This window comes from Pan paniscus, chromosome X, assembly GCF_029289425.2.
Source record: "Pan paniscus chromosome X, NHGRI_mPanPan1-v2.0_pri, whole genome shotgun sequence".
Taxonomy (NCBI): Eukaryota; Metazoa; Chordata; class Mammalia; order Primates; family Hominidae; genus Pan; species Pan paniscus.
Genome location: NC_073272.2, coordinates 79,857,526 through 79,876,709, shown reverse-complemented (window position 1 = coordinate 79,876,709; position 19,184 = coordinate 79,857,526). Strand labels below are relative to the sequence as shown.

The window sequence follows — 19,184 nt, the reverse complement described above, 5'->3', positions numbered from 1 at the left end:
CTGTATATACATGTTAACTAAATTCAAAGGAGTATTACATAGATTTTTCTTTAAGTTAAGCATTAAAATAAAAGCACAACAAGGTATTCTTTTCAGCAAAATTTGTAAAGGGTTATAAAAGGTTTGTAAAAATCTCACTTCATGATCAAACCAGTGAAAATTAAATATAATTGTCCACAAGGTTTCATTAAAAATTGGGGTTAACATTAATAGTAAACTAATGCAAGGGTAAAATTTGGCTTTCTCTCTTGAACAGGATTTTTGTGTAATACTAAAGGCTAATAAAAGGCTTTTGATTTTTCAAATTTTTAAGCCATCATTTTAGAAAAATAAATAACTTATGGTAATCTAAAATTTCATTTCATAATATCAAGTGTTTTAAACCAATAACATATTTAACAGGCTTCCCAAAATAAATAGACTTTCCTAACACCTAGCTTTCGGATGCTACAGCGGGCCTAGAGCATCCAGAAAACAAGTAAACAGAATTATTAAAGATGTTTAAATACATGGAATTGCCAAAGTAATGTTTAATCTTCTTCAGGTTATATTTCAGTAAATATTATTATTATTATTATTATTATTTTTTGAGATGGAGTCTCACTCTGTCGCACAGGCTGGAGTGCAGTGGCGTGATCTTGGCTCACTGCAACCTCTGCCTCCCGGATTCAAGTGATCCTCCTGCCTCAGCCTCCCGAGTAGCTGGAATTACAGGTGCCCACCACCATGCTCAGCTAATTTTTGTATTTTTAGTAGAGACAGGGTTTCACCATATTGGCCAGGCTGGTCTCGAACTCCTGACCTTGTAATCCGCCTACTTCAGCTTCCCAAAGTGCTGGAATTACAGGCATGAGCCACTGTGCCCAGCCTTCAGTAAATATTATTAACATATATTCTAAAACCATATGGGATGTCTAAGGTTCTAATGTTTAAATATATGCTATCAATTATAATTGAAATTATCTTAAACTGTTGTAAACCACAAAAATAACCAAATTTCTTTGATAATTGTGTTTCTAACTGTAAACACCCTGATCATTTTGTCATTTAAGACAATTGTCTTGTTTTAATCCTCTTCAAAAAATGTTTTAAACTCAGCTGTAAAACTTTAACAGGTGCTTTCAAATGCAGGTATCTAATAATGGAAAAGCATACAGGATTCATAAAAAGCTGAAATGTTTATAAATATCAAGCAAAACAAGAGTTAACTGAATGGACTGAACTCATAAAAAGCTAAAATAATCTTTTTAACTTTTGCTTAAAATATTGCTAATCCTTGTTTTGTTTTTCAGTCAAGAAAACTTATTTTAAACTAGATACAGCCTTTAACAATTAAGTGAGGTATAGTCCTGAAAGCAAAATGTAAAACATGTTTGTTTCTCTCTGCCTGGTTCCTCTAAAATTCAGACACCAGATGTAAGCATTCTTAACTTCTAACAATATATTGTTTGCATCAGTGCAATAAGAATGCATTTTCTTTTGCAACAGGACAATTTAAAAACTGGTGTTTTGCCAAGGGTTTAACTAAAAGGATGTGTTTCCCTTTAAGAAGTCAAGCTTAACTTGAAAAGCCAAAAAAAGCCCCTTGGAAAAATTGGCCTCACACTTTGTCTACACAGTCCCCGTACAGGGTTCTTAATCTGTGGTGAGTAAAAAAGTCATTTTCTAACAGGCCCAGAACACCATGCTCTTGAAACCTCAGAAAAAAAGGAGTTTACCCAACTCACAGGTATTTAAGGGTGCAAACCCATGGCTGGGCTCAGCTTTAAAAAGTCCTATCTAAGATTCCTTGTAAAACAGAGTTCCATCAAAGCCCATCTAAAAGGCCTATGTAAAGGTAATTATTCTTGCTGCAGTTTCTGTAAATAATCAGGCCAAGTATGAGACTAAAGTCTATTTTGCAAACAACACAGTCTTATCATAATTTGTTTTTAACAAAAATGAGGACTGGAGAAAAAATTATGTTTCAAAAGTTATCATACAGCTGTCATTAATTTCTAGTCTCAGTAGTTGTTTTCAAGTTCTTGCCTACCTACATTTTAAACTAACCCTATTCCTGTAAATCAACCAGCAATCTCCAACTACCACTCAAAGGAAACAAAAGGGAATGGGTAATGTAGAAATTGAAAACAATACTCTAGTTCTGGGCAATTATCCCACAAGTCCTGCCAGGTAATAAAAGTAAATAAAGTGCGCATAACCCACAAGTTTCTTTGTTTAAAAAGTAAAACCAAGAAAGCTAACCGAAGCCAAGCCCCATGAACCCAAATCTTAACACGCATAACTAGCCATCACTTAGCCTTGGAATTTTTAAGCTTCTTTACCTCCATCCTTGTTTCATTTTAATACATGTACTCTAATAACCCACATTGTTTCTTCTCATCTAACGGCTATCAAGCTACAAATGGTAATGCAAAAGGAACCATGCATAAACATGCCTTTCTTCCAAGGACCCTTAAGCCAGCCCCAAAAGAAACCCTAGTTGCTGTTCCCCACACAACACCCATCTCCAGCAAAAAGTAGCTAAAAAAAAAAAATCAACGCTTAATCTCCCTAACAGCAGTTAGGGTCTCCACTCCTGAGGGGGAGAATAAGAGAGAAAAGGTGGCAGTTAGGGTGGGCCCTTGGTAAAACTCCTGTAATTGGAGAAACAGCCTGAAAAATCAGGCTGCAGGCACAGATAAGAAAACTTGCACAAACCTCTGGCCCACTCAGATAAAGAAACAAGGCCCAACCTTTGTTCTTTGTGCCTAAGACATGCCTGCAGCTACTGTAATAAGAGAACAAGACTCTGCATAGAAATGTCTTTGTCCTTTGTATAACCAGCAGGCTTCCAGGAAATAGTCTCTTCTCCTTATGTGGGCATGTACATGGGGTGCTCCAGTAGGTTCTGGTGGGCACTTTTTTTTTTTTCTTTTCTAAACATGCTTTAAACTGTAAGCTCGGCCTAAATAAATCATTGCTTCAGCTCCTAATTGGTCCCAGGGCCAAGGTCTTTGGCCAAGCTTTCACTTCAGCTTCTACTAGGTCCTGGGCCAAGCTAGGTAGCCCCAGTAAATCATCACTTCAGCTCCTGATTGGTCCCAGACCAAGCTAAATCACACTTTCCTCAAAACAGCCTGCAAACTATGCACATTCCTTCCCATCCCGGTCCATAAAAACCCTGAACCCCAGCCTCATGGTGGGGAACCCCTTTGGGCCCCACTGTCTGCTGCAGAAAGCGTTCTTCTTTTGCTTATTAAACTTTCACTTGAAATTCACCCTTGTGTCCACGCTCCTTAATTCTCTTAAATATAAAAAAAAAAACCTCTGGATACTATCTCAAACAACAAAATACTGCTACATATTTTGCTTCATTGGGAAAACTACAACAGTAGTACTACTTCCCCTTCCTACTCTTCCTCTGCCCCTTCCAGTGGCTGTAGCTGGTAAAGATTTATAGCTATGTGAATTCAACAGCCACCAAGTGAGCTTCTCTTGCTTCTGATGTAAATGATGCAGAGTTGCTGCCTCTCCAAACTGCCACCAATTTCAGAGAAGCAAGCTGGCCAGAGAAATCTCCAGCCCCTTTTGAAGGGAATCGCTGAGAATACTCTGAAGTACAACAGGCTTTCAAGCAAGCTGGGAGGTAAAGCCACCTAGTGAGACCAAAATGCCATTCTCTCTGCACTGGATGCTGTACAACTCGCCATGACCCTCACAGTAAACCCAGTAACCTAATAAGCTTTTTCCACATCATTCCAAATCACTAACCCCTCTGTGGATAACCCTGTCAACACTCAAGGAATTAAGTATTCTCTGAAGGGGACTCCAGAATTATAGCCAACACCATATACATCTTTCACATCCCTCTTAAACACTATCTGAGGAAGGAGAAAAGTAGAAACTCATCCCAATGTTTCTAGAAAAAGCCTTTTATTAACAAAAAAAAACCCAAAAAACTTCTGTTCATAGCTCTCCCCGTCTACTCACCGCACCCTCTCAGACATTAGAACTTACCTCACCAACTGCTGCTCTCCTCAAACCCATCCCATCAAGGAGAAAAACTACAGGGGTGTGGTGTTAGCGTGAGGCTCAGGAGGGAGCCTGCTAGTAGGCAAGCAAGAGAAGGGGCCATTAAAGAAAGATAAAATGAAACGCAATTTTTTTTTTTGAGACATAGTCTAGCTCTGTTGCCAGGCTGGAGTGTAGTGGCGCGATCTCAGCTCACTGCAATGTCTGCCTACCAGGTTCAAGCGATTCTCCTGCCTCAGCCTCCCGAGTAGCTGGGATTACAGGCATGCGCTGCCATGCCCAGCTAATTTTTGTATTTTTAGTAGAGACGGGGTTTCACCATGTTGGTCAGGATGGTCTTGAACTCCTGACCTCGTGATCCACCCACCTCAGCCCCCCAAAGTGCTGGGATTACAGGCATGAGCCACTGCACCCAGCCATGAAATGAATTTTTTTAAAGGGAGAGAAATAAAGAAAGAAGGAATCATATGGATTCTACCTACCCTAGGTGGGGTGATCTCTTATTACTTTCCATTCTCCTTCATTGCTGAACTTTCTCCCATGGGATACTACTACCTTTCTCCTTTCCTACACCAAAAACTATTTTCCCTTTTTTTCTTATAAATAATGACTTGCCCCATGAATTCCCAACCTCCCACTCAGTAACCTCCACTTTTTTTCTCACCCCCCGACACACAAATAACTCCTCCTTCTCCTCACATTTCTTCAAGCATTTCCAACACAAATACAAATTTAAGTTCACGCTCAGAAGGCAGTTTTGCTGAAAGAAGTGGCATTTTTTTCTAGTCACTTTTTTCCTTAAGTCTCCTTATCATGGGGAAGTCCCCTCCCTCATTTCAACACCTTCTACTCTTAGTTTGGCTACAGATATTCAGGTCCTCATATTTTCTCTCACATCTGCAGTTAATTTTCATAGGAGAAAAAGGGTGAATGATAATGGCATTCTTTAAAGAAACAATTTCAAAATGCAGTCTTTGCTATTTTAAAATACAATTGGCTTAATAAAATCCATTAAGTTTATGATTAATTTGATTATTTTTCTAAACTTTACTTGCATTAAATTGTTCTACTAGAGGAAAATAAGGTAACTTCACTCTTAAGGTACTTAAAAGCTATACAAGTGAGGCCAGGCACGGTGGCTCACGCCTGTAATCCCAACACTTTGGGAGGCCGAGGCGGGTAGATCACGAGGTGAGGAGATCAAGACCATCCTGGCCAACATGGTGAAACCCTGTCTTTACTAAAATACAAAAAAAAATTAGCTGGGTGTGGTGGTGCATGCCTGTAGTCCCAGCTACTCTGGAGGCTGAGGCAGGAGAATCGCTTGAACCTGGGAGGCAGAGATTGCAGTGAGCCGAGATCATGCCACTGCACTCCAGCCTGGTGACAGAGTGAGACCCCATCTAAAAAACAAATAAACAAACAAAAACTATACAAATGAGATAAGATTTGAGTGCTTTAAAGGAAAAAAAATAATCTGAAAAGGAAGTTCAGGACTATATAAAAAAAATACAGATATGTAAACATGCTTGATTACCTGACAATAACTTTCTTTCACTGGTATGTAGTAATTAAAAACATTTGATATCAAAAAAGGAATTAGGTATAGTCTTTTAATACTTCACTTCAGAAACAAATTAAAGTTTGAAAATAATCCATCATCAGGCTATTTATTGAGATGTCAATGTGTCAGTCAATTAATGTAGGATGTAGGGAGTTTTGTAACTCTCTTACTCTAGAGTTCTGAAAAAACATAATTCTTAATACTATATCAACGTATCAGTTATGTCTTTTATCTCTTACTCTTGAGCTAGTTCAGAAAATAAAATATTAAAACAATTATTGATGCCCTTTTAAACATATTAACTGAGTTCAGTTTTACCACAGCCATGATTTTGGGCACAGTTATTAATGAAAGAGATAATTTTCAAAGATATTTTAGTTGAATCAAATAAGTTTCTGGACAAAATATAAATTAAATGTCAATTTTGATGTGTGCTCAGAGTGACAACTAAAAGAAAAACTCCCTTTCTACAAGATTGCTCACCGTGTCTTCTGAGAGTAGACTTTGCTGAATTTAACAGTCTTACTCTGAAGACTAACATCCTTTACCAGAGTTCTGCATCACCTGATCTCCACACATTCTCTACACCTCACTTGCTGCAATTCCAGGGTTACTGTTGCCAGGAGACAAGGAATATTATTATTGCATCATTAATGCTCTTATAGATGGGGGAATTTTCAAAAAATAAATTTAAATGGGGCAATTCTGAGTCCCAAATCTCAAAAAAGACAATGTTATACTAGATATATTAAAGATTAAAAACAGGTTCCTCAAGATACTTGAACTTAAGTTAAAAAATAGTGAAGAGGGAGGAAGGAGAAAAAAATAGTGAAAATAACCAGTTAAACCATGCAGATTCACACAGATAGGCAAACATTTTTGTTTTGTAAGTATTGTAACTGCCTACATGTAACTTCAAAATTAAGTTGTAATTTCTGAAATACAGAATTTGGGAAAATATTCTCTATTTAATTTTTACCCCCAAGTGAACATATTTTTGTTTAAAAAAAAATTCTTAAACAATTAAAAAGAGGCTGGTCATGGTGGCTCATGCCTGTAATCCCAGCAATTTGGAAGGCTGAGGCTGGAGGATTACTTGAGCCCAGGAGTTCAAGACTAGCCTGGGCAAGATAGAGAGACTTCGACTCTATAAAAAATATAAAAAGAAATTAGCTCGGTGTGGGGATGCATATCTGTCATCCCAGCTACTCAGGAGGCTGAGGTAGGAGAATTGCTTGAGCCCAGAAGGTCAAGGCTGAAGTAGGCCATGATCACACCACTGCACTCCAGCCTGAGAAACAGAGCAAGCCTTTGTCTCAAAAAGAAACAGTTAAAAAAGTATTATGGTTGATAAGTATAATTGTTTTGAGTGCCAACAACTAATTTTTAAAAAGAACATTTAAAAGACAGAGTTCTTCTCAAAATAATGTTTTGTTACAGTATGTCCAATTTATAGAAACTATCACATAACTGTTTGAATAAGAATATCAAGATTACAAAGATAGGCAAATAGGTAGATATAGGAAGACAATTGTCTGGCTAAGCCAGTGATCCATGTGATATTTTTAAGATAGATAATTTATAGCATTTTCCAGTAAAACATAGAAAAGACTAAATACATTTTGGAGGGGCCAAAGGTAAAACAAGATACCTACTCAATGTTTTCCTGGCAGTATAATATATGACAAAGAAATAAATAATTTTTAGTAACATTTAAGACTATAATCCTAATCCTTGTATATAAAGAATGTTACACTGGAGTTTAATTTTAAAGAAAAATATACGTGTACAGTTTCTTAAAGATATGAAAATTACATTACATGATATATATAATACTGAATATAAGTTTTTAATTTTAAACTTTTGAGTGTAGAATTTTTAAACATAATTAAATGGCAATGATAACTAAAAATTATATGATGCTTATAATGTGTCAGGTATTAAGTGCTTTAATTAACTCAATCCTCATTCAAAAGAATGTAAAGAATAGAGGTAGGGTCTACGATCCCATTGAAAAAAATAAAAAACAAATTATGCAAAGAAATTCATGAAAAGAGTAACAGATAAAATGGACATGATGAACAAAGAGTTAGCTAGCTAGGTAGGGGGTGGAGGAGAGGTTTTAAGTAGAATAAGAAATCAGATATTTTGTAGGGTGCCATTTAATATACAAGCAACAGGTATTGGAAAGAAATCTGAAAATGTCATAAGACAGTTTCATTAATCAGCAATAATGAATTCTGTAAAGTACTACATGTTTAAAATAAAATACATATATCAGATATAGGTCAAATTCTAGAATAAAATACATATATCAGATATAGGTCAAATTCTCAACTATCTTTTTATAAAGATTTAAAAATATGTCTTTTACCAATATAAAAAGTCAAAACAGTATAATAACAAAGATAGTACAAGTATCAGTGAGAAAGAAGATGGGAGGAAGGAGTTTTGGGAGAAGAAAAGACAAAACAGAAGTCAAAAGACAACTACTGCTAAATAGCTGTTTAGCAATCCAAATATTCTGGTTTCATCCCCATTCATTCCAAAGGTCATAATTCCCAATTTGACCAATAGTGTCATTCTCTTTTGACTCATTTTGGATACATATACTTTTTAAATCAACCAGAGTTTTGGGAGGCTGAAGCAAGAGGATCTGTTGAGGCCAGGAGTTTGAGACCAGTGTGGGCAACATAATGAGACCCTGTCTTTGAAAAAAAATTTAAAAAATTAGTTGGGCATGGTGGCATGAACTGGTAATCCTACCAATTTGGGAGGCTGAGGTAGGATTATCACTTGAGCTCAGGAGTTCGAGGCTGCAGTGAACCATGACTGCCCCACTGCACTCCAGCCTGGGCAAAAGAGCGAGAACCTGACTCAAAAAAAAATCATTAAAGATCCCTTTTCAAGTAAGAATGATTTTTATGTTACTGAGTGAATTGTGGCATTTTAGGGCAAAAATGAGGAAATAATCTCAGAGCTCAAAGACTGGTTCGCTGAAATAACTAAGTCGGAAAAAAATTTTTAAAAATATTAAAGAAGTATAAATAAAACCTCCAAGAAATACAGGATTATGTAAAGCGACCAAGTCTACACCTGATTGGCACCCTTGAAAGAGAAGAAGAGAAAGCAAACACCTTGGAAAACCTATTTCAGGATATTGTTCATGAACATTTCCCAAGCTCACTAACAAGGCTAACATCTAAATTCAGGAAATGCAGAGAATCCCTGCAAGATAATATACATGATGACCTTACCCAAGACACAAAGTCATCAGATTTTCCAAGGTTGAAATGAAAGAAAAAATGTTAAAGAAAGCTAGAGAAAATGGAGCAGATCACCTACAAAGGGAACTCCATTAGGCTGACAATAGATCTTTCAACAGAAACCCTAAAAGCCAAAAGGCACTGGAGGCTTGTATTCAGCATACTTAAATAAGAGAAATTCAAAGCAAGAATTTCATAGCCAGTCAAACTAAGCTTCATAAGCGAAGGAAAAATAAGATTCTTTTCAGAAAAGCTAATGCTAAAGGAATTTATTACCACCACACCTGCCTTAGAAGAGGTCCTGAAGATAGGGCTAAAAGTGGAAAAAAAAAACTATTACCAGCCACCACAAATACATACTTAAGCACACAGATGACTCATACAATAAAGCAACCACACAAATAAATCTGCATAATGAATACCTTATAACATGATGATAGAATGAAATCTGCACATATCAATATTAACCTTGAACATAAAGGCTTAAATGCCTCAATTAAAAGGTACAAATTGGAAAGTTGGATAAAGAAACAAGATCCAATGGTATGCTGTCCTCAAGAGACCAATCTCACATATAATGACACCCAGACTCAAAGAAAACAGATGAAGAAAAATCTTTCATACAAATGGAAAATAGAAAAAAAAGCAGGGATTGCTATACTAATTACAGACAGAACAGATTTTAAAGCAACAAAAGTCAAAAAGGAGAAATCAGGAAATGATATAGTGGTAAAGGGTTCAATTCAACAAAAAGACCTAACTATTCTAAAGATATATGCACCCAACACAGGAGCACCCAGATTCATAAGGCAAGTTCTTAAAAACCTATAAAGATACTTAGATAACCACACAATAATAGCAGGAGAGTTCAATGCCCCACTGACAGTATAAGAAAAATCATTGAGGCAGAAAACTAACAAAGGTATTCAGGACCTGAACTCAACACCTGACCAAATTGACCTAATAGACATCTACAGAATTCTCTTCTGAAAAACAAGAGAATATAAATTCACAGCTGCACATGGCACATACTCTAAAATTGACCACACAATCAGCCAAAAAACAATCCTCAGCAAATTCCAGAAAGAAAGAAAGAAAGAAAAATTCATACCAACCACATGTTCAGACCACAGCACCCCCCACCCCAAACAGACATCAATACTAAGAAAATTGCTCAAAACCATACAGTTACATGAAATTCAACCTGTGCCTGGATGACTTCAGGGTAAACGAGGAAATTAAGGCAGAAATCAAGACATTCTTTGAAATTAATAGGAAAAAAGGGACAACATACCAGAATCCCTGGGACACAACTAAAGCAGTGTTAAAGGGAAGTTTATAACACTAAATGATCACATCAAAACGTTAGGAAGATAAAAAAAAAAACCAACTAACATAACGTAAAGAGGAAAAATAAAAACAAAAGCAAATTAACCTCCAAACCAGCAGAAGATAATACCATAATCACAGCCGAACTGAAGGAAATTCAGATGCAAAAAAAAAAAAAAATTCAAAATATCAATGAAGCCAGGAGTTGGTTCTTTGAAAGAATAAATAAGATAGACAACTACCTAGATTAGTAAAGACAAAAGAGAGAATATCCAAATAAACAAAATCAGAAATGACTACAGGGACATTACCACTGACCCAACAGAAATACAAAAAAAAAAAAAAAAAACCTTGAGTACCTCTACACACGCAAACTAGAAAACCTAGAATAACTGGATAAATTCCTGTAAACATACAACAACTGAGATTGAGCCAGGAATAAACTCAATCCCTGAACAAACCAGTAATGAGTTCTAAAATCAAATCAGTAATAAAAAGCCTAAAAATCAGAAAGTACAAAGACCAGACAGATTCACACTGAATTTTATCAAATGTAAAAGGAAGAGTTGGTGCCATTCCCATTGAAACCAGTCCCAAAAACTGAGGAGGAGGTGCTGTTCCCTAACTCATTCTATGAGGCCAACAAGATCTTGATAACCACAAAATGGCAAAGTCAAAACAAAAAAGAAAACTTCAGGCCAATATCCTTAATAAACATGGATGCAAAAATCCTCATGAAAACATCAGCAAACTGTATCAAGCAACACATTAAAAAGTTAATCCATCATGATCAAGTAGGCTTTATCCCTGGGATGTAAGGTTGGTTCAACATATGCAAATCAATAAATGTTCACATAAACAGAACTAAAAACAACAACATGAAAATCTCAATAGATGCAGAAAAGGCTTTTGATAAAATTTAACATCCATTTATGTTAAAAAATCTTAATAAACTAGGTATTGAAGGAACATATCTCAAAATAATAACAGCCATATATGACAAACCCAAAGCCAAACATCATACTTAATGGGCAAAAGCTGGAAGATTTCCCTTGCAAACCAGAACAGGACAGGTATGCCCATTCTCAAGACTCCTATTCAACACAGTACTGGCAGTCCTAGCTAGAAAAATCAGGCAAAACAAACAAACAACAAAAAAATAAAGGGTATCCAAATAGGAAGACAGGAAGTCAAACTATCACTGATTGTAGATTATATTATTCTATACCTAGAAAACTGTATAGGCTCTGCCCAAAAGATTCTTGATCTGATAAACAACTTCGTCAAATCTTCAGGATACAAAACTAATGTATGAAAATCAGTAGCATTTCTCTACACCAGCAACATCCAAGCTGAGAGCCAAATGAAGAATGCAATACCATTCAAAATAGCCACAAAAGGAATAAAATACCTGGGAATACATCTAAGCAGGGAGGTAAAAGATTGCTACAATGAGAATTACAAAACACTGATAAAAATATCAGAAATAATACAAAAAAGGAAAAGCATTTCATGTTCATATATAGGAAAAATCAATATTGTGAGAAAGGAAAATAAATCTTGGGACCCCAAAATCACTAAGTTAAAGGGAAAAGTCAAGCTGGGAACAGCTTAAGGCAAACCTGCTTCCTATTCTATTCAAAGTCATCCCTCTGAGGCTCACTTGAGACAAATCCATATCTCATTGCTTCCTCTCCCCTATTCTTTATGTAAAAATGCAGATTCACTGAGCCAGATTAAATTATGTATTCAGTGGAAGGCTGATCAAGGACTCACAATAATGCAACCTTTTGTCTCTTATCTACTTCTAACCTGGAAACACCTACTTCGAGTTGTCCCACCTTACAAGACTGAACCAATGTAAGTCTTACACATACTGACTGTAAGACCTGTCTTATGTCTCCCTAAAATGTATAAAAACAAACTGTATGCCTGACCACCTTGGGCAGATGTCTCAGGACTTCCTGAGGCTGTTGCGGGCACGTCCTTAACCTTGGCAAAATAAACCTAAATTGACTGAGACCTGTTGCAGATATTTGGGGTTCACATTTTGGTGGCCATGAAGGGATTCTGAGTGGAGGTGCCCCTGATCTAAGACAAATCTATCGGTACCAGCTTGAGCTATCTTTATGGTTCAAACCAATAGGACAATTTTCTGAGGCCTGGAAGCTCCCCCTCCAGAGAATCCCTGACCTCCCAAGCTTTAGTCAAGATCTAAAGTTTATTTTACTGTACAACTCCTTCTTTTTGGAGTTTTACTTGCTGCCAACAACAAAGGCAAGTCTTCCTGCTCTCATGATGGAAGGCAGGTAACTCCTTCCTGGAGTTTGAGTTTGCTTCCAACAGGGAAGGAGAGTTTGAGTTTGTTCCTGCTTCTAGGATGACAGAGAACAGCTTCAGACCCATCCCGAGGTAAATACCTGAATTGGAATTTTGTTTTCACTAAAGTTAAGATTAACAACCAGCTGGTCTTCATTTCTCCTTACCACTGGAGTGCTCAGTAATCACATAAATCGTGCAATTGTTTGCTTTGCTTAACTATTTTTTTGTTGTTTGCTTGTTTCTGTTTTTGTTGTTGTTTTGGTCTTTTTCCCACTGGGTTTGACCAACTCTATCTGACTTGATCAAATCCAAAGGAAAGCTCCAAATTATGTGTGTGTTAGTTCATTTTCATGCTGCTGATACATACCCGAAACTGGGAACAAAATGAGGTTTAATTGGACTTACAGTTCCACATGGCTGAGGAGGCCTCAGAATCATGGTGAGGGTGAAAGGCACTTCTGATGTGGTGGAGGCAAGAGAAAAATGAGGAAGAAGCAAAACCGGAAAACCCTGATAAACCCATCAGATCTTGGGAGACTTATTCAGTGAATATCACAAGAATAGCATGGGAAAGACCAGCCCCCATGATTCAATTACCTCCCCCTGGGTCCATGCCCCAACATGTGGGAATTCTGGGAGATACAATTCAAGTTGATATTTGGGTGGGGACAAAGCCAAACCATATCATTTTGCCCCTGGTCTCTCCAAATCTCATGTCCTCACATTTCAAAACCATGTCTTATGAATCTATAAGGTCTACTCCTAACTACATGTCGAATATGTCTATGTATTTACGCATCAAATATATGATGTTTCACTATTAAAAATGTATAAAAGAACTATAATTGGCTTTTTAAAAAGGTGCTTAAATCAAATACTTAATCAGAAATATAGAGACTTTAAGCCAAATGCTTTTTCAAGTTCACATGGCTTAACTAAATCTTTAATAAATAATCTGGTTTTAAAAATTTGGTGAAATAGAATTAGAAATGGCTTCACAATTGTCAGCATACGTTATTTATCTCTGCTAGATGTCAAAATTTGGTATGAGGGTTATAAATCTGTAAATGCGGCTCAAAAGAGAATTATCTTTGTTTACATAAAATTTAATAAATAACACATTTAACATTGGTTGGTTAATGAAAACAAGTAAATCTTGACTTACTGGCAAAAAAAAAAAATATAGTAACACCAAAACAAAAACCCCACATTTATCTAATCTTAATGTTCTTACTTAGGAAAACCTGGAATCCACAGGTTATAAAAATGTTTAACAAGAAAACTTTAAACTTTAAATAACTATCATATTTTTCATAAGTAATCTGGGTAAACTATTAAAAAATAATAATTAATTATGACAAAAATGCTGATAGTGATATGAACAATAAGGTCCAGGCTGAGGTGGTCTCAGATGGGGATGAGGAACTTGTTAGGAACTAGAGAAAAGGTGACTTATTATGTTTTAGCAAAGTGACTGGCAGCATTTTGCCCCTGCCCTAGAGATTTGTGGAGCTTTGAACTTGAGAGAGATGATTTACGGTATCTGGCAGAAGAAATTTCTAAGCAGCAAAGCATTCAAAAGGTGACTTGTGTGCTGTTAAAAGCATTCCATTTTAAAAGGAAAACAGAGCAAAAAGTTCAGAAAACTTTCAGCTTGACAATGCAGTGGAAAAGAAAAGCCTGTTTTTTGAGAAGAAATTCAGGCCGGCTGCAGAAATTTTCAGAAGTAGCAAGGAGCCTAGTGTTAATCCCCAAGACTACAGGGAAAATGTCTCCAGGCCACGTCAGAGACCTTCGTGGCAGCCTCTCCTATCACAGGCCCGGGGGCCCAGGAGGAAAATGTGGTTTTGTGGGCCAGGTCCAGGGTCCCCCTGCTGTGTGCAGCCAAGTGACTTGGTGCCCTGTGTCCCAGCTGCTCCCCAGCCATGGCTGAAAGGGGCCAACGTACAGCTCGAGCTGTGACTCCAGAGGGTGGGAGCCCCAAGCCTTGGCAGCTTCCATGTGGCATTGAGCCTGCAGGTGCACAGAAGTTAAGAATTGAGGTTTGGGAACCTCCGCCTAGATTTTAGAAGATGTATGGAAATACCTGGATGCCCAGGCAAAAGTTTGCCGCAGGGGTGGGGCCCCTCTGTTAGGGCAGTGTGGAAGGGAAATGTGGGGTTGGAGCCCCCACACAGAGTCCTTACTGGGGCACTGCCTAGTGGAGCTGTGAGAAGATGGCCACCATCCTCCAAACCCCAGAATGGTAGCTCCACTGGCAGTTTGCACCATGTGCCTCGAAAAGCCGTAGACTCTCAAAGCCAATTAATAATTAATAAGGTAAATGTAATGGAATAAATGCTTGTAGATAATCCTGTCATACAATTTAAAATCTAAAGTTATATTAAGCTAAATAAGTGATAGTTATTAAATGTCTGGGTCATTTCCAATTTTTCTTAATTACAAGAAAACATTTTTTCTGAAAAAAAGAAATGTGTTCTTATTAAAAAATACTTTTTGTCTAATTCAAAGGTTATTTAAAAGTTATTTTAAAAATTATGTAAAGGTAATCAGTGAATAAGTACAATGTAAAGAAAGTTATAAACATAAAGAGGAATTTTTGGCAAGAAAGGTTAAAAGAAAAATAATTTTATATGAGAAAAAAATCTTGTACGGTAAATTTTTGTCCTAAAATAAAACAACTGGTTATTTAAGAAAGACGAATGTCTAGGATAAAACAGTAAGTTCAAGCATGTAGTAAATGATTTGTGTCAATTTGTCTATAATTAAAGGGAAATCATTTATAAAAGTCTTTCTAGAGATTGGGTTTTGATGTTAAGAAAACCACTTATACACTAAAGACTTGGTTAGAACACTGAAATTTTCTTTTTTTTCAATATACTTTAAGTTTTAGGGTACATGTGCACATTGTGCAGGTTTGTTACATATGTATACATGTGCCATGCTGGTGCGCTGCACCCATTAACTCGTCATCTAGCATTAGGTATATCTCCCAATGCTATCCCTCGCCCCTCCCCCCACCCCACAACAGTCCCCAGAGTGTGATGTTCCCCTTCCTGTGTCCATGTGATCTCATTGTTCAATTCCCACCTATGAGTGAGAATATGCAGTGTTTGGTTTTTTGCTCTTGCGATAGTTTACTGAGAATGATGATTTCCAATTTCATCCATGTCCCTACAAAGGACATGGACTCATCATTTTTTATGGCTGCATAATATTCCATGGTGTATATGTGCCACATTTTCTTAATCCAGTCTATCATTGTTGGACATTTGGGTTGGTTCCAAGTCTTTGCTATTGTGAATAATGCCGCAATAAACATACGTGTGCATGTGTCTTTATAGCAGCAAGATTTATAGCCCTTTGGGTATATACCCAGTAATGGGATGGCTGGGTCAAATGGTATTTCTAGTTCTAGATCCCTGAGGAATTGCCACACTGACTTCCACAATGGTTGAACTAGTTTACAGTCCCACCAACAGTGGAAAAGTGTTCCTATTTCTCCACATCCTCTCCAGCATCTGTTGTTTCCTGACTTTTTAATGATTGCCATTCTAACAGGTGTGAGATGGTATCTCATTGTGGTTTTGATTTGCATTTCTCTGATGGCCAGTGATGATGAGCACTTTTTCATGTGTTTTTTGGCTGCATAAATGTCTTCTTTTGAGAAGTGTCTGTTCATGTCCTTCGCCCACTTGTTGATGGGGTTGTTTGTTTTTTTCTTGTAAATTTGTTTGAGTTCATTGTAGATTCTGGATATTAGCCCTTTGTCAGATGAGTAGGTTGCGAAAATTTTCTCCCATTTTGTAGGTTGCCTGTTCACTCTGATGGTAGTTTCTTTTGCTGTGCAGACGCTCTTTAGTTTAATTAGATCCCATTTGTCAATTTTGGCTTTTGTTGCCATTGCTTTTGGTGTTTTGGACATGAAGTCCTTGCCCATGTCTATGTCCTGCATGGTGATGCCTAGGTTTTCTTCTAGGGTTTTTATGGTTTTAGGTCTAACGTTTAAGTCTTTAATCCATCTTGAAGTGATTTTTGTATAAGGTGTAAGGAAGGGATCCAGTTTCACCTTTCTACATATGGCTAGCCTGTTTTCCCAGCACCATTTATTAAATAGGGAATCCTTTCCCCATTGCTTGTTTTTGTCAGGTTTGTCAAAGATCAGATAGTTGTAGATATGCGGTGTTATTTCTGAGGGCTCTGTTCTGTTCCATTGATGTATATCTCTGTTTTGGTACCAGTACCATGCTGTTTCGGTTACTGTAGCCTTGTAGTATAGTTTGAAGTCAGGTAGTGTGATGCCTCCAGCTTTGTTCTTTTGGCTTAGGATTGCCTTGGCGATGCGGGCTCTTTTTTGGTTCCACATGAACTTCAAAGTAGTTTTTTCCAATTCTGTGAAGAAAGTCAGTGGTAGCATTATGGGGATGGCATTGAATCTGTAAGTTACCTTGGGCAGTATGGCCATTTTCATGATATTGATTCTTCCTACCCATGAGCATGGAATGTTCTTCCATTTGTTTGTATCCTCTTTTATTTCCTTGAGCAGTGGTTTGTAGTTCTCCTTGAAGAGTTCCTTCACATCCCTTGTAAGTTGGATTCCTAGGTATTTTATTCTCTTTGAAGCAATTGTGAATGGGAGTTCACTCATGATTTGGCTCTCTGTTTGTCTGTTATTGGTGTATAAGAATGCTTGTGATTTTTGCACATTGATTTTGTATCCTGAGACTTTGCTGAAGTTGCTTATCAGCTTAAGGAGATTTGGGGCTGAGACAATGGGGTTTTCTAGATATACAATCATGTCATCTGCAAACAGGGACAATTTGACTTCCTCTTTTCCTAATTGAATACCCTTTATTTCCTTCTCCTGCCTAATTGCCATGGCCAGAACTTCCAACAGTATGTTGAATAGGAGTGGTGAGAGAGGGCATCCCTGTCTTGTGCCAGTTTTCAAAGGGAATGCTTCCAGTTTTTGCCCATTCAGTATGATATTGGCTGTGGGTTTGTCATAGATAGCTCTTATTATTTTGAAATACGTCCCATCAATACCTAATTTATTGAGAGTTTTTAGCATGAAGGGTTGTTGAATTTTGTCAAAGGCTTTTTCTGCATCTATTGAGATAATCATGTGGTTTTTGTCTTTGGCTCTGTTTATATGCTGGATTACATTTATTGATTTGTGTATATTGAACCAGCCTTGCATCCCAGGGATGAAGCCCACTTGATCATGGTGGATAAGCTTTTTGATGTGCTGCTGGATTCAGTTTGCCAGTATTTTATTGAGGATTTTTGCATCAATGTTCATCAAGGATATTGGTCTAAAATTCTCTTTTTTGGCTGTGTCTCTGCCTGGCTTTGGTATCAGAATGATGCTGGCCTCATAAAATGAGTTAGGGAGGATTCCCTCTTTTTCTATTGATTGGAATAGTTTCAGAAGGAATGGTACCAGCTCCTCCTTGTATCTCTGGTAGAATTCGGCTGTGAATCCATCTGGTCCTGGACTCTTTTTGGTTGGTAAACTATTGATTATTGCCACAGTTTCAGCTCGTGTTATTGGTCTATTCAGAGATTCAACTTCTTCCTGGTTTAGTCTTGGGATGGTGTATGTGTCGAGGAATTTATCCATTTCTTCTAGATTTTCTAGTTTATTTGCGTAGAGGTGTTTGTAGTATTCTCTGATGGTAGTTTGTATTTCTGTGGGATCGGTGGTGATATCCCCTTTATCATTTTTTATTGTGTCTATTTGATTCTTCTCTTTTTTTTCTTTATTAGTCTTGCTAGTGGTCTATCAATTTTGTTGATCCTTTCAACAAACCAGCTCCTGGATTCATTAATTTTTTGAAGGGTTTTTTGTGTCTCTATTTCCTTCAGTTCTGCTCTGATTTTAGTTATTTCTTGCCTTCTGCTAGCTTTTGAATGTGTTTGCTCTTGCTTTTCTAGTTCTTTTATTTGTGATGTTAGGGTGTCAATTTTGGATCTTTCCTGCTTTCTCTTGTGGGCATTTAGTGCTATAAATTTCCCTCTACACACTGCTTTGAATGCGTCCCAGAGATTCTGGTATGTCGTGTCTTTGTTCTCATTGGTTTCAAAGAACATCTTTATTTCTGCCTTCATTTTGTTATGTATCCAGTAGTCATTCAGGAGCAGGTTGTTCAGTTTCCATGTAGTTGAGCAGTTTTGAGTGAGATTCTTAATCCTGAGTTCTAGTTTGATTGCACTGTGGTCTGAGAGATAGTTTGTTATAATTTCTGTTCTTTTACATTTGCTGAGGAGAGCTTTACTTCTAACTATGTGGTCAATTTTGGAATAGGTGCGGTGTGGTGCTGAAAAAAATGTATATTCTGTTGATTTGGGGTGGAGAGTTCTGTAGATGTCTATTAGGTCCGCTTGGTGCAGAGCTGAGTTCAATTCCTGGGTATCCTTGTTGACTTTCTGTCTCATTGATCTGTCTAATGTTGACAGTGGGGTGTTAAAGTCTCCCATTATTATTGTGTGGGAGTCTAAGTCTCTTTGTAGGTCACTCAGGACTTGCTTTATGAATCTGGGTGCTCCTGTATTGGGTGCATATATATTTAGGATAGTTAGCTCTTCTTGTTGAATTGATCCCTTTACCATTATGTAATGGCCTTCTTTGTCTCTTTTGATCTTTGTTGGTTTAAAGTCTGTTTTATCAGAGAGTAGGATTGCAACCC

The 19,184-nt window shown here is 37.2% G+C and overlaps 1 protein-coding gene across 3 annotated transcripts in view; it reads right to left on the bottom strand.

Annotated features, from left to right (window-relative positions):
• Window positions 1-19,184, bottom strand: part of TENT5D (terminal nucleotidyltransferase 5D) — a 111,582-nt gene that overhangs the window by 20,272 nt on the left and 72,126 nt on the right. The window contains exon 1 of one of the 3 annotated variants that reach the window (XM_003824422.3): window positions 6,062-6,190. The exons of the other annotated variants lie outside the window; for them this stretch is intronic. The gene's annotated coding sequence lies outside the window, so the exon portion shown is untranslated. Of the gene's footprint in view, window positions 1-6,061; window positions 6,191-19,184 lie in introns of those variants that run through there. 3 annotated transcript variants of the gene reach the window in all.